The sequence below is a fragment of the Rattus norvegicus genome, chromosome 1 (assembly GCF_036323735.1).
Source record: "Rattus norvegicus strain BN/NHsdMcwi chromosome 1, GRCr8, whole genome shotgun sequence".
NCBI classification, from domain to species: Eukaryota; Metazoa; Chordata; class Mammalia; order Rodentia; family Muridae; genus Rattus; species Rattus norvegicus.
This window is the reverse complement of record NC_086019.1, coordinates 121,444,454-121,459,692: the sequence shown is the minus strand read 5'-3', so window position 1 is coordinate 121,459,692 and position 15,239 is coordinate 121,444,454. Positions and strand designations below refer to the sequence as shown.

General features: G+C 37.1%; 1 long non-coding RNA gene across 5 annotated transcripts in view; it reads left to right on the top strand.

Annotated features, from left to right (window-relative positions):
- The window catches only part of LOC134483413 (uncharacterized), a 723,689-nt gene that overhangs the window by 57,643 nt on the left and 650,807 nt on the right, over window positions 1-15,239 (top strand). For all 5 annotated transcript variants that reach the window (XR_010060293.1, XR_010060297.1, XR_010060294.1 and 2 more), the window contains exon 9: window positions 14,198-14,316. This is a non-coding gene — a long non-coding RNA (uncharacterized LOC134483413). The remainder of the gene's footprint in view (window positions 1-14,197; window positions 14,317-15,239) is intronic.

Below are 15,239 nucleotides of genomic sequence, written 5' to 3'. Positions count from 1 at the left end.
CCACCATACGATGCATATCGATTTATTCTATCCCTCCTAATGGGACCTATCTATTATTCCTAGTCCCTCACTCTAAACACAATTTCTATGATTCTGTAGATTGCACATTGGTAATCATTGACTTAACAGCTAATGTCCACACATAAACAGATTACATATTTGTTTTGTTTGTCTGAGCTAATTCATTCTGTATGATATGTCCTAGTTCCATTCATTTACCTGTGAATTTCATTATTTCATTTCTTTTGGGGAATGAAATTTTTGAATAAAAAAAAAGTAGATAGAAGGTACCATGCTATAACCTGTAATTCCACACTGAGAGAGATGAACTTGAGGTACCTGTCTGAGGACACTTTGGATTTCACTACTTAGAAGGAATCCTAGGCTGCAGTTTGGGAGTATGTATCAAAAATCACCAAACAAAGTGAGGTTGAATGATGAAATAAATGAACAGATAACAACTTTATCTGAGACATAAGTAGAGTAAAATATTTCGCAGTAACTTAATATTACATGCTTGAACAAAAGGACAATACAAATCAACTCAAATGGTATTTATTGTTTTAAAACCATTGAAACATAGTCATGTTGTTCAATCTAGGATGAATGCCCAGTATGTGGCAGTCCCAGGGTTGAAACTTCACTGTTTCAGTGAAAAAAGAGTATAACTCACCAGTGACTGGACAGAGTATGTAAAATGAACTCCATTTAAAACTGAGTTCCATCTAGAAAAGCATCAGAGCAGAAGTAGAGGTTTGACTGGGACAAGTTTTCCTTGGACGAAGAGAAATGTATCCTCTGAAGACTAACTTAATTAAATGTTAATACATGAAGATGAATGAATATGTAATCTGTATCAGTGTTTGAAATACTAATTTTTGAAAATTGCTTTTTTCAGACAACATATTCTAATCCTTCCTTATTTTGCCCTCCCTGATTTTTTTCTATTTTCACAACAATCTAATTTGTCATGTTCTCATTCCACCCCTTAGAAAATATAAAAAGAAAAAATATCCCGACTGATACAGAACAAAAAACCAAACGAATCAGAAAGGATAAAACACAAGAAGCACATAGAAACAGAGATACATGCTCACAGAGAAAAACCCAAGAAAATATTAATTTGGGAGTAATAATGTATGAGAAATTACCAGCATGGTTAAAAATATAATATATTATGAATCAAAATTACCATTTATTTATGTAAGGTAGAATGAAGCACCTGTCTCAGTGTGGATTCTACTCCCATGAAACTGTACTGGAACAAAGCAGTTTTTGATATCAGAAAATTTGTCAACTGGAGAGAGCTTCTTAGTGAGGTAGATCATATTCAGTTCCAGCTATTAGTGGTTGAATGCCAAATAATTTTTTAATCTTTTTTCCCTTTTTTTCTTTATTAACTTGAGTATTTCTTATTTAAATTTCGATTGTTATTCCCCTTTCCTGGTTTCCCCCCAACGATCACACTCCTTGGGGGTTCAGTCTTAGCAGGACCAAGGGCTTCCCCTTCCACTGGTGCTCTTACTAAGATATTCATTGCTACCTATGAGGTCAGAGTCCAGGGTCAGTCCATGTATAGTCTTTGGGTAGTGGCTTAGTCCCTGGAATCTCTGGTTGGTTGGCATTGTTGTTCATATGGGGTCTCAATCCCCTTCAAGCTCTTCCAGTCCTTTCTCTGATTCCTTCAACGGGGGTCCCGTTCTCAGTTCAGTGGTTTGCTGCTGGCATTCACCTTTGTATTTGCTGTGTCTCTCAGGAGAGATCTACATCCGGTTCCTGTCAGCCTGCACTTCTTTGCTTCATCCATCTTGTCTAATTGGGTGGCTGTATATGTATGGGCCAGATGTGGGGCAGGCTCTGAATGGGTGTTCCTCCTGCCTTTGTTTTAATCTTTGCCTCCCTATTCCCTGCCGAGGATATTCTTTTTCCCCTTTTAAAGAAGGAGTGAAGCATTCACATTTTGATCATCCGTCTTGAGTTTCATGTGTTCTGTGCATCTAGGGTAATTCATGTATTTGGGCTAATAGCCACTTATCAATGAGTGCATACCATGTGTGTTTTTCTGTGATTGTGTTACCTCACACAGGATGATATTATTCAGTTCGTGCTCCACTATGTTCATAGCAGCCTTATTCATAATAGTCAGAAGCTTTAAAGAACCCAGATGTCTTTCAACAGAGGAATGGGTACAGAAAATGTGGTACATCTACAAAATGGAATATTACTCAGCTATCAAAATAATTTTGACCTGCAAACCTGTGCAGAACATAGGCATGGCTTCCTGATTTATATGAGTCAATATGTGTATCAGTCCTGTTGTATCTGGACATTATTAACTTGCTTGCATTCCTTCCAGCACCACTGTGCTTTACAATATTTCTTCCATGCCTTCTAGAAAACATTCCTGATCTATGAAGGAAAAGATTAGATGGCAATGACTCATTTATGATAGTATGATCCAAGGTCATTTGCTCTGCATATTGTGGAGGTATTGTTCTCTATAACTGGCTCCATCTATTGTATATGCTAGCTTTTGTGTTAATAGGAGAGTAGTATATTGATATATGGGCATAAAAGAATGTTATTAGGAATCATTTTGTACCTACATTTCTATAGCAGACAATAATACCTGCTTTAATCCTTAAACTCCAGTGTTTTGTCATGAGCACAAAGGTAGAAATGTGTTCTGTCTCATTGTGTATGTCTCAAATCCAGTCAGATAGTATTGTTTACTCCATTGATGGTGCCACTATTGCAGCAGTGTATCCTGTAGGCAGCTGACTGTGGTAGGTCAAGTAGTATAGAGGTGGGTTGGTGTTTAAGTTTTCCCTCCGTAACCATGCCAAACACATTTCAGTACCAGCAACACTATTCAAGAGGTAAAGGTTTTAGTTAGGCACCTGTTTGTCTTCTCTATGTTCAAAGAATGTAGGTGTTGTCTTCAACAGTACAGCTATCATGAGTTGTATGGAGCAATCAGTAGCTTAGGCAATAGTTTGAAGTGATTGGAGTATTACAATGAGGAGACATTGTCCAAAACAATATAGTAGATAGAGCCAATACATGGGGTTGGAGAATTCATTTGGTGGGAAGAGATGTCTAATTCGGTCATTCTCTCCCATTTTTTTTATTTCCTTTAGACTTTTTATTTATGTTATATATTAAGAACTGATCTGACTCAAAGTTTTAGCTGTCCCTTAGTATTTCACACTATCATCTTCATTCCCCAATCTCCATTTAATTGCTGCATTCCAATGTCATTCCAAATTATCACAATAATTATTCATATTATTTCTCAATTGTCACAAAATCCTTCCCTCCATCCTAATTCTTGTATGCTGTTGTCAAGTCATAAAACATCCAAATATAAACTATACAGACTGTTTTGTCTTTAAGGTTCTGGATAACTCACAATGAGGTTTGCTGTTGTTGTTGTTCCATCCATTTAACTATGAGATCCATTACTTCATTTTTAATAGCCTAGTAATATTTCATTTTGTAATATACCATATTTTTATTAATTTCTCCACTATGGAAAGGTAGGCTATTTCCTATTTATAACTAATATGACTATAGCCGCAAAGAATAGGAACTAGTAAGTATGTCTATAATATGATATGGAATCCCATCAATTTATAATCAACAATGGTACACATGGAACTTGAGGTAAATCATTCCCAGGAAACCAAACTGATTTCCAATGTGGCAGTAAAAGTGTGTTTTTTTCACCAGCAGTGGGTGAGATTTCTTATTACTCATCATCCTAGTTAGCATGTGTGGTCTTCACGATCCCGAATAATGAAAAATAAAATTTCAACATGATTACAATGTGCATATTTGTGATTACTAAGGATGGTGAACTTTTCCTTAAATGAAAACAGCATTTGAATGATTAATTATGGGTAATTAGAGGAAATATTTGTCTTTGTATAACAAAATGATAAGTATGTAAAAGGCATCGAAATTGGGGTACAGAAGACAATTTAAAGATTAGCATTCAGAGAAAAACCATAGCAAATAGAGTACACTAAACCATTGAAACATACTTTACATGAGTATATTAATCTATTTCAACACATACACACACACACACACACACACACACACACACAATTTTGTGGTTTCATCAGTTTAAAAAAGCCATCCAGATATGAATACAAATATGTTAATAAATTTAAGAAACATTTAGTTCATGGGTAGGGATATGAAAATATGACGCAGACATTTAATAGGGAAAAGAAAATAAACATATGATAATAGTTAATTCAGCCTACTACAAATGTAATTGTCATTAAAAATGTATTCTCATGGAAGAAAGTCCCTATGGTACTCATAGATCTTAGACAAATATTACATTTGCCATTAAAAATCTCAAGCCAAGGTATGACTGAAAGAGTTTTTACATCTGTTCTCACAGAGCCATCTAGCTTTCAACAAAAGAAGATGGAAAACTCTATAAAGGTCTGGTTTTTTTTTTGTTGTTGTTGTTGTTTTTTTCTGGTTGTTTTTGTTTTGTTTTCTTTTGTTTTTTACATTCCAGGTTATATTCTCTTCCTTGTCCACTCACGCCCCTGAGAGTTCCACATCCCATATTTCCTCCCTACCCTGCCTCCACTTTTCAAGAGGATGTCCCAACCCTACCCAACTCACAAGAACTCTAAACTTCCTGGGGCCTCTAGTCTCAGGATGATTAGGTGCACCTTCTCTGACTGAACCCAGACACAGGAGTCCCCTGCTCTATATGTGTTGGAGGCCTCATCTCAGCTGGTATATGCAGCCTGGGTAGTGATCCAGTGTTTGAGAAATCACAAGGGTCCAGGTTATCTAAGACCACTGGTCCTCCTACAGGGTTGCTCTCCTCAGCTTCCTCCAGCTTTTCCTTAATTCAATCAGAGAGGTCATGGTTCATTGGTTGGGTGCACATATCAGTATCTGACTCTTTCAGCTGCATGTTGGGTCTAATGAAGGACAGTCATGATTGGTCCATTTTTGTGAATACCCCAATGCCTCCGTAATTTTGTATGGTCTTGGGCCTCCCCTTGAGCTGGATTCAACTTTGGGACTGTCAGAACACAGAAGTACCCAAGGATACAATATAACTGGTTTTTTTTAAAGGATTTAAAGGATGATCTCAAAGTTGAAACCTATGCTTTAATTTCTACTAGGGACATCTAATGTACACTCTTCTTCAGATACGTAGAACGAATGACACAGTACCCTGTTTTCTGCCACATCACATTATACACAAGTCATCACATTTGTTAAAGATCAATGAAAATTCTCTGAGGCTGTCTGAGAGAAATAATGGAAGAAGAGAAATATTTTGCCATGAGTACATACATAGTAAAAATTTAAAAGTTTAATTAATTAATTGACCATTATTATGTGTGCAATATTTATATTTCATTTTGTATGGTGTACTCTTGCAAATATTCTTCATATCAGTTACACTACCTTTTATAGTACTAAAAGGAATTTATTAGGTGAAGTCTTGAAGATGTGAAAGTGGCAAAACACAGCCAACAAGGATGGGGCAGTATTTCTGGCAAGAGTAATTGAAGATAAGTCCTTTAATGATAAATATTAACACTTTTAGATTGTCCCAGCACACATACTAGTTTTCATTACCACTCACTAATTACCTTTTTTCATTGTGTTGTGGGTCTTTCAAAAAAGAAGACAGTTGTCCTATTTCCTACTGAATGCAGAAAGTGCTGAGAAGTCAACATGAAGGCATCCCATTCCTCTTGAAGGTTCTTTTGTTTTGCATGTAGGATAAAGCTTTTCCTCTTTAAATATACAACTCTATAATTGCTCCTCATGGGGTTATTGCTTATTAACGTCTTCAATCCGTATCCCCGCACAAAAAAAAATTTCTATTTATTTTCCTTGTCGATGTTGAACTATTCCTATGTAAATTTCTTATTTTTACTCATTCATTTTTATTGGATATTTATTTATTTGGATTTCAAACGTTAACTCATTTATAGCATTCCCCTCTTCAAAACCCTATACCATTACCCGTGCCCTGCTTCTATGAGGGTGTTCTCCCATTGACTCACTCACTTCTACGTCTCTGTCCTGTCATTCCCCTACACTGGGGCATCTAGCCTTCACAGGACCAAGTGTCTCTCCTCCCATTGAGGCCAGATAAGCCACCCTCTACTCAATATGTGGCTGGAGCCATGAGTCCCTCAGTGCATAACTTTGGTTGGTGGTATAGTCCCTGGGAGCTCTGGGGGAGGCCTCTGGTTGGTTGAGATTTTTGTTCTTCCTAGGGGGTTGCAAGCTTCTTCACCTCCTTCAGTACTTTCCCTAACTCCTCAATTGGAGTCCCATTGCTCAGTTCAATTGTTGGGCGGAGGCATATGCCTCTGTATTTGTCAGTCTCTGGCAGAACCTCTCAGGAGACATCTCTGTCAGGTTCCTGTCAACAAGCACTTCTTGAAATCAGCAATAGTGTCTGGGTTTGATATCTGTATATGCAATGGATCACCAGCAGGGTCAGAGACTGCATGGCCTTTCCTTCAGGCTTTGCTCCACACTTTGTCCATGTATTTCCTCTAGACAGTAGCATATCTGGTTTAAAATTTGAAGATGAGTGAGTGAACCCATCCCCCAACTGGGGCCTTGCCTAACCTCTGGATATAGACTCTGCAGTTTCTTCCTCCCTTTGTTGGACAGTTTAGCTAATCTCGTCCCCTTTGAGACCTGGAAACCTCTTGCTTTTCCGGCATCTGGGACTTTCTGGTGCCTACCTACAGATCCCCATCCTCCATTGCTCTACACATCTGTTCAATTTCCTGACATTCTGCAAATCATCCTGATCTCCTCCTACACCTGATCCTGTCCCAATTTGTCCTTTCCTCTCCTCTTTTCCTTCCAGTAGCTGGTAAGATAATTATGTTTTCTAGGATAAACATAACTCTGTCTCTAAGGTGTCTTTTTCATTGCATATATACTTATAAAATATATGGGCTTAAACCAAAATTTTGAAATCTTGATCTTTAATGTTAGCAGTATTCAATTTTTGTTGTTCTACATTCAGGATTTTCTATTATTTGTTTTAAAATTATTTTCTCATTCATTAAATACCCTGTAGAGTGTATCCTCTTTCCTCTTCATCCAGACCTTTCCCATATCTTTACTGTCATCCAAATACACTTCTCCAAAATAACCTTCAAAAAAAGGCGAGTTTCCTTGAGACATATCAACTAAACCTGGCATAGCATGTTACAATAAAGCTAGGAACAATTCTTTTCATCAAGACTGAGTGATTCAAACACCTGTGATTTAATTCCTTGGTTGAACTAATTCAGCCTCTCCTTCCTTCATACTGAATTTATTGTGGCCATATTAGGTACTAGATATCCTAAACAATAGACATTCCCTAATTCCAGGGGAATATTTCTCAGCCATGGCCCTGATTCAATCACTAGTATGCCATTCACTTTCCCTGCAATCAAGCAAAAAACAATTCCTGCTATTGGATTTGTATTTGAGCATTATGTTAATTTCATATTCCTCATATTGTTATCAGAATACATTTCTCAGTACATCCTCAACAGCATATTTGAAACAATAAGGTTCACTGACCTCTGTGCTTTATATTTGTACCCTATAGCTCTTGATCACCTCTGTGGACTGTCATAATCTCTATTAATCAGCCTTGCTTCCTCGGAGTAATTTTCTGCTTTATATAAGAGGGGCACCTGGAAACCAGGAAGAGAAAAGTGGTAACCTGGAGTATTGATTCACAGTGCCTATTTTGGGCTGATTTGTTTGTAATCTTCTCAGCTGATCTAATTACTCCAGTGGCTAACATCTTCAGAATCTACTGTTTCTTCAGGCTCATCTTGTCTAGAATCTTGTCTCTCCTTTCTCTCTGTCTCTCTCTCTCATCTTCTTTCTCTGTATCTCTCTATGTCTAACTATATCTCTAATTTCTTTTTCCCTGCATTACATATAAATGCAGAGATAAAGAGGAATGCATTGTAGTTCTAACTCTGTCTGCCTGAATCCTCCAGAATTCCCTTTCCGCATGAGATAAACTTTGTTTCCTGGATGTACTAGAGAAATTTTCAATTCACAAATTTCAATACTGAAGCCACTAATTTGAAACCCTTGCTATGTTGGCAGTGAATGCTGGCCATTTTGCTCTTAATAATGAAACAGTTGTAATACAGAAGAGTCCAAAATCAAAGAGGTAATGCCTCTGGGAAGTGATGCTTTGGGGGTCAGTATGAAACTTTATTCAAAAAGTGATGAGGTAGTAAGTATTTAGGTAGTAACATTTTATGAAGGCATGGAGACTTCATGGAAAGCCACTGAGGCTTGTCACTGGCGGGTGCGGGGTTGTATGGATAGATTTCCTGAAGACATGCAAGAAGAGGTTATTGTTAAATGTTAAAACCCAGTTGCTGCAATGTACCCCAGTATTTGGGGGATGCAAGAATAATAGGATAACCAGAAAAATCAGCAGCCACCATGGTGAGGAAAAAAGCCATAGCTATCTATATTAAAATACTAGCTGTACAGGTTCTGTAGTAGTCCGAGATAGAAAACTTTACCGATTGCCTTAAAAGATATCACAGAATAATAAGTGGATCACAAATATTAATAGATTGAAGTATAAACGATGCTGATGTTTCATTTTATTGCTTCATATTTTTGCTTGATTCTTCTCTTTTGAAGAAAAGGAAGTACTTCGACCAAAGAACAACAATGGCTCATGTTTTAAGATAAAGAATTTATAAATAGGACCTTGAGAGAAAGCAAAGGGAATTGTAAACTGGACAAAATGGCAACCCATAGATTGGGAAATGTTCTTCAGCAACTGGACATCTAATACAAGGTTAATACTGAAAATATACATTAACCAAGACATTAGACTCAATAATCCTATTTAAAATAATAATTATTCATTTAATATAATAATAATTTAAAATAATCCTATTTAAAAATGAGGTAGAGAGCTAAACAAAGAGTACTTAACTTGGGAATCTCAAGTGGTTTAGAAGCTCCTACATAAATGTTCAACATCCTTAGTCATCAGGGAAATGGTAATCAAAATGATGCTGAAATTCCACCTTATACCAATCATAATGACTGAGATCAATAACTCAGGTGACAGCAAATGCAAGCAAGGGTGTGGAGAAAGAGAAAAACTCACCCATTCCTGGTGTGACTGCAAGCTGTTAAAGCGACATTGGGAATCAATCTGGCAATTACTTAGAAAATTGGACACAGTTCAAAATGAGGTTCCAACGATAACACTCCAGAGCTAATACCCAAAAGATGCGCCAATATAAAATAAAGACAAATGCTCTACTATGCTCCTAGCAGCTTTATTTATAATACCAGAAGCTGGAAAGAACCCAGATGTTGCTCAACAGAGGAATGGATACAGAAACCATGTTACATTTGCACAATGGTATACTGCCCAGATATTAAAAACAATAACTTCATGAAATTCATAAGCAAATGAATGGAACTAGAAAATGTTATCTGGAGTATGGTAACCTACTCACAAAAGAACATAAATGATATGCACTCACTGGTAAGTGGATATTTACCCAAGTTCCAGAATATCCAAGATACAGTTAATATACCATATGAAACTCAAGATGAAGGAAGACAAAAATTTGGATGCATCAGTCCTTCTTAGAAGGGGGGACCCAATACTCATGGTAGGGAATACAATGAAATTAAGGGAGCAGGAAATGAGGGAAAGGCCATGCAGATACTGCCCAGCCTGTGGATCCATCCCATATGCATCTATGGAACCCAGTCGCTATTGCTGTGGCCAAGAGAAGATTGTGGACAGGAGCCTGATATGAAAGTCTCCTAAGAGGTTCTGCCAGAGCCTTGCCTATACAAACTAATATTCTTGTGGCTAACCATCAGACTAAGCAGGGACCCCACTGAAGGCATTAGAGAAAGGACTGAAGGAGCTGATAGGGTTTGAAACCACATAGGAAGAACAACAACCAACCAGACAACCCAGAGTTTCCACAGAATAAACCACCAACTTGGGCAACCATGATTTTAGCTGCCCATGTAGCAGAGGATAGAATTATCTTGCAATGACAGCAAGGATTCCTTGGTCCTCTGAGGGCACTTTTCCCTAGTGTAGTGGAATGCCAGGGTTTTGATGTGTGAGAGGGCTGGTGGGAGGGTGAGCATCCCCATAGAAGCATTGGGATGGGCGATGGAAGAGAAGGAACCAGGAAAGTGGATAATATTTGAAATATAAATACATAAACTATCCAATAAAAAGACAAAGAATATAAGTAATGTGTAAATAGAAAAGAATTAAAAATAGCTCTCATGGTTTATTTCCTCACATCTGTAAACATATCCTTCAGGAGATATAAGCAAACTGATCACTACAATTGTTTAGCCAGCCTAGGCTACAGAATGAGACTCTTTCTCAAAGTCCAGAAATAAAGAAAGGATGATCAAAAGAAGAAAGTATGTAAAGGCGAGGAGGGAGAAGAGAGGTCTCCAATATTCAGATACAATGAAGAGTTCAAGAGACATGAGTTAAAATATTATACGATGTACACTAGAATTCTCTGCTATGAAAAAAAGGGGACATGGAAAACTGAGCATAATTAGAGTTCTCCCAAGAAAAACAAAAACTATAGGTACACATTTTTTTTTATTCCCAGATAGTGTTCCATGTATCATTTGGGTCAATTTTATGATCTATTAATTCAATACTGCAACAATTCTTCTAACTGCCCATGTTAAGTAACCATTGAATTGGTCTCTTAGTCCCCTTCATTATACAGATATCGTAAGTAGGACATACAAATTTTTTATAAGTTTCAAAAATAATATTTCCAATTCTCTAACTGAAATCAAATGCAGAGATTACAAAGCCATGATATCTATCCACAGACTATCATAGTATAGATTACTGCATACATCTTATACAGGTTTCTATTCTTAAATAATATTGAGATGGTTATTTTCTTTTTCAACTGGATGAGATTTAGAATCACCTGAGAGACAAGCTTCCATCATTACTGAGCAGGATTATCTTAACTTAATTTAGGAAGCAGAACCTCTCTTGTGGTCAGCACAAAGTTGTGGATCCTTAGCACTAGTCTTTTCACTAACAAGTTGGCTTTATGTGTCCAAAGCAATAATTCTAAAACCCAAAGCTCACAGAAGGATGCTTTTAATAATATCAACAATCACTCCTTACTTTTATAATAGAAATTGTAATTTGTTTAAAAACACAGGTATTTCTTTATGAGTTTTCAGCATCCAAATTCCACCTTGACACAGTATCTTGATAGCTGAAAAAAAATCTTACATGCATTTTCTTGTTTTCTAACCTTACGTAATTTTTAACTTTGTCACTATTGTATAACATTTGTAATGTATACTAATCCATGATATAACTGCCTTAATCTTAATCTGCTCAGAGGTACATTAAGTAGGAAGGATTGCATTCAAGCCAGTGTATTCTACACAGGAAACTCCACATCTGGAAAGTGCTATTGATATAAACATTGCCTTTAAAAATATCAAATCAGCTTTGTCTTATTAAGTACTCCCTTGCAGGCATACTCTGACAACTTTGACAAATACAACACTGCTTCATTGTAGTTTTACTGACTTTTTCCTCCAACTAATCAGTATTTGATAGGTATCTTTAAAGTACAGGATGATAGGCAATAGACATATGTTTTCAAGAAGATTTAAACTTCTCCAGCTTTGGCAGAACCTTCAGAGGGAGTGACCTGCAGTAGCACAGTCTGTTTATGGGTGGTCATCCCCTCCTCTCAGCAAGGCATGAATTGATATGTTACCATATGTATCTGCTCATTGTTACATTGAATCAAATTTAGCCACACAGGTATAGTTTCTGAAAGTTCTGTCATGGGTATGAAGCAAGTTATTTCCATATATAGTCAGAGACAACTTTTTTATTTTTGAATATTTTTTCTTTCCACAATTTTATAATGCACAGTACATGCTGTTCAAATATGAATCAGAGTTTGGTGTTTTTGTAAAGCCAAGGATATATTTTGTGGATTGTGGTATGGTGTGGTGGGAGGACTTGCCTCAGCAAGCCCATACAGATTCATTCCTTCCTCAGAAGGAAGAGATATAGAACAGGTCTACTATAGGATAGAATTTACTTGGGCATAAGAAGGGGAGGTAGGTAGAAGTAGAAGGAGAGAGAGAGAGAGAGAGAGAGAGAGAGAGAGAGAGAGAGAGAGACAGACAGAGACAGACAGAGACAGAGAGAGACAGAGACAGAGACAGAGCCACACACAGAGAAAAAAGAGACAGAAAGAGAGAAACAGAGAAAGAAAGAGAGGCAGAGAGAGAAAGAGGAACAGAGAGATGAGGCCAGCCAACCACATGTGGAGAATGGAGAGAGATAGAAGGGATTCAGAGAAAGAGAAGAGAGGCAAAAGTCCAATTTATTGCAAACCCAGCCTACCTGGATGTTGCTAATATCTGTTTGGTGGAGCCTAAAAGAAAGAACGTTAAGGTGCTAAAATTTCTCCATTTTTGTCTAATAAAAAATAGGAGAAACTAGAAACACGTGATGGTGTATCAGCAATAGATTCAATGTGACCTTTAGCTGCTTCTTGCTGACTTTGGAGTGATGTGTCTCTAGGAAACCTAAGAAAATGGGGATAGAGATGTTGGTCAAGTCTTAGGAGCTTTCTAAGTTTCCTTGCTGTTTATGGTCTGTCCATTTGTAGTTAGGAAGGTGAAGGCCCAGAAAAGTGCTTGTTTCTGTGAGAATAGGCTGGAGCTTCTGTCGGTTGCTCTCCTGGAGCTGTCCTGGATATAGAGTTTTAGTAAATGCCCTGATTTGTAAAAATGCTGAAACACGTGCCCTCGTGTATGCCACCAGTCCCAACCACACACATAGAAACACACACACTTAACATGCATACACACACACACACACACACACACACACACACACACGAGGTAGAAAATAAAGTTAAGTAAGTTTGGGGAAAAATAAGTTTTCATAAGTGTATATTTGAAACCCTTAGGTCTTGGTGGTTGAGATGAGAGTTTCAAATCCAGGGAACAGGAGAGGAATAGATATCAGGCAGAAACTTGGCTATTGATTGGCAGATGGAGCCTGTTTTGTCCATGAGAGGTAGATCTGACTGTGTTTCCTGGAGGGTATGAATTTACAAAAGAGATGCATGTTAATACCATGAACAGTTTTTAAACTGAGCTTAGGGAAGACAAAATTCTATTGGGGAGCAGAAGGAGAAAGAAGGGCTTCTCTCTAGGAGAATGAATAGGTATAAATTTAGTATAATGAAAAGCATTTTTATGTGTGCATTAAAAAGTCAATCAAAATTTGATGTTCTTGTGAATTTGATTGTTGATCACATGAATTTAGTGTATGAAACACTTCAAGTCTATAGGTAGAAGACAGCCAAAGGAAACTTAAATTTGTAACTTTGATCGATGATAGTTTAAATATAGCATGAGATACAGTTTAAGTATATATTTAGAAGACAATCAAAGGAAACAAAATTGGAACTTGTGATTATTAAAGTTGGGTCATATAGTGCAATGTTTTACTATGGTTAGGCTAATTTATCAAAACTCCCTTGAAAAGAATTAGAATTTTAAACTGTTAAAGTCCGATACAACAATGACATAGTAAGGGGAATAAATATGAAATATTTAGTAACTGAAAACTGAGGTTAGGTAAGGAATTAGCAGAAGATTTCATTTGTGTAAGTTCATCTGAACTTGTATATCTTTTACCATGAAGTCTATAAGCAAGGCAAACCTTTGTATTTTAGTAACAGATCTGATATTCTTAATTAGTGAATAGACTAATGACCAAATATATTAGTGGATTACCTTGGGGTAAGGGACTAGTTGTCTGTTTTTAGCTGTCCCACTTTCATTAATTTAGCTGCAATGTAATCAGAAGTCTGGGAAGAATAAATTATAATCTAGATGTAATATATTAATTAAAATGACATAGGTTAGTCTGTAGATCATTACCTAAACAGTTTTTCCAGGTCCCTGGGTTCTCCATCACAATTCATGCAAAGATATTCTGCCCATCAGTCTGGGAAGATGAGAGGCTCTCCTGTAGAGAAGGAATTTTGGAGCAATGACTCACCTTGTCCTAGGCAATATGAGACATTTAATTTTCTGGGTGTCCTCTGTTTGTCTACAGATTAGGGTGAGCCCTGGCAGCAGACAAGAAAATGAACTCATCTCTCATAGTGGCCATTGTACCGCAATCCAGGTAGAGACACTTGTCGTTCTGACATCATCTTGGAGATCTTGTGCCAGGTATTTGTGAGGATTTGGAGGTCTCTATCTATCATAGTAAACTTAAACATTTCATGTTATAATAAGCAGATTTCTGACACGATTTAGAGGATCTGTTAAATATATATGAATTAGACAATCTATGTCTGTTTTTAATTATTGGTTCTGACTAGTATCAAGGAAGCAAAGAGATTATGACTTAATGGCAGTAATAACAGCATCAAAACATTGGCTAAACACATATTTAAGGCAGTAATCATATTTACTGTTGTAAATCTTTAAATGAGTATTAAAATTATTTACCACAGCTGGACAGAAATAGTATGAAAATTTTATCTTTATTGTTAAGTGTTCATGGCATCTTTAATTCAGGCCGTTCTCGTAAAGAGAAATGTCATGTGAGGAATACACATAAAAAAGATGGCAAATAGTCATGGGTTGCCTTCATCCAAGATGGTGCTGAAGCTATAGCTCCACTGGTGTTTGTTATATATATCTCTGAGCTGAATGACATTTACCTACAGAAGCGTGGTTATGTATCAGGAGTGGCAAACATGCAAAGATACAAATAGGCATGTTTTGTCTGGTGGCCAGGGCATTATTTTTAATGATAGGAGATTCCCTCCCTGTCACTTCAAGCAGCCTCTGCCACTGTGCGGTTCCAAGCAGCATGATCTAAGCAGTACAGTCTAAATGGTGGTGTGGCACATCTGAGGCAGGCCCATGGAGCATGTCTGCTCCTCCTTCTCACGACAGAGCTGGCTTAGAGGTAGGGTATATCAGAATGGAAAGAAATAAGAATTAAAAAATTCCAAGGAGGCAGAAATTTAAGACTTTCTGCTAGATCAAATAGCTGTCAACAGCAGTGAAAAAAGACCTGGAGAGATAAAGTTTCAGGGAGCAGAGAGCAAGCTAGTTGGATCAAGGAATAAAGTGGTTGGGAG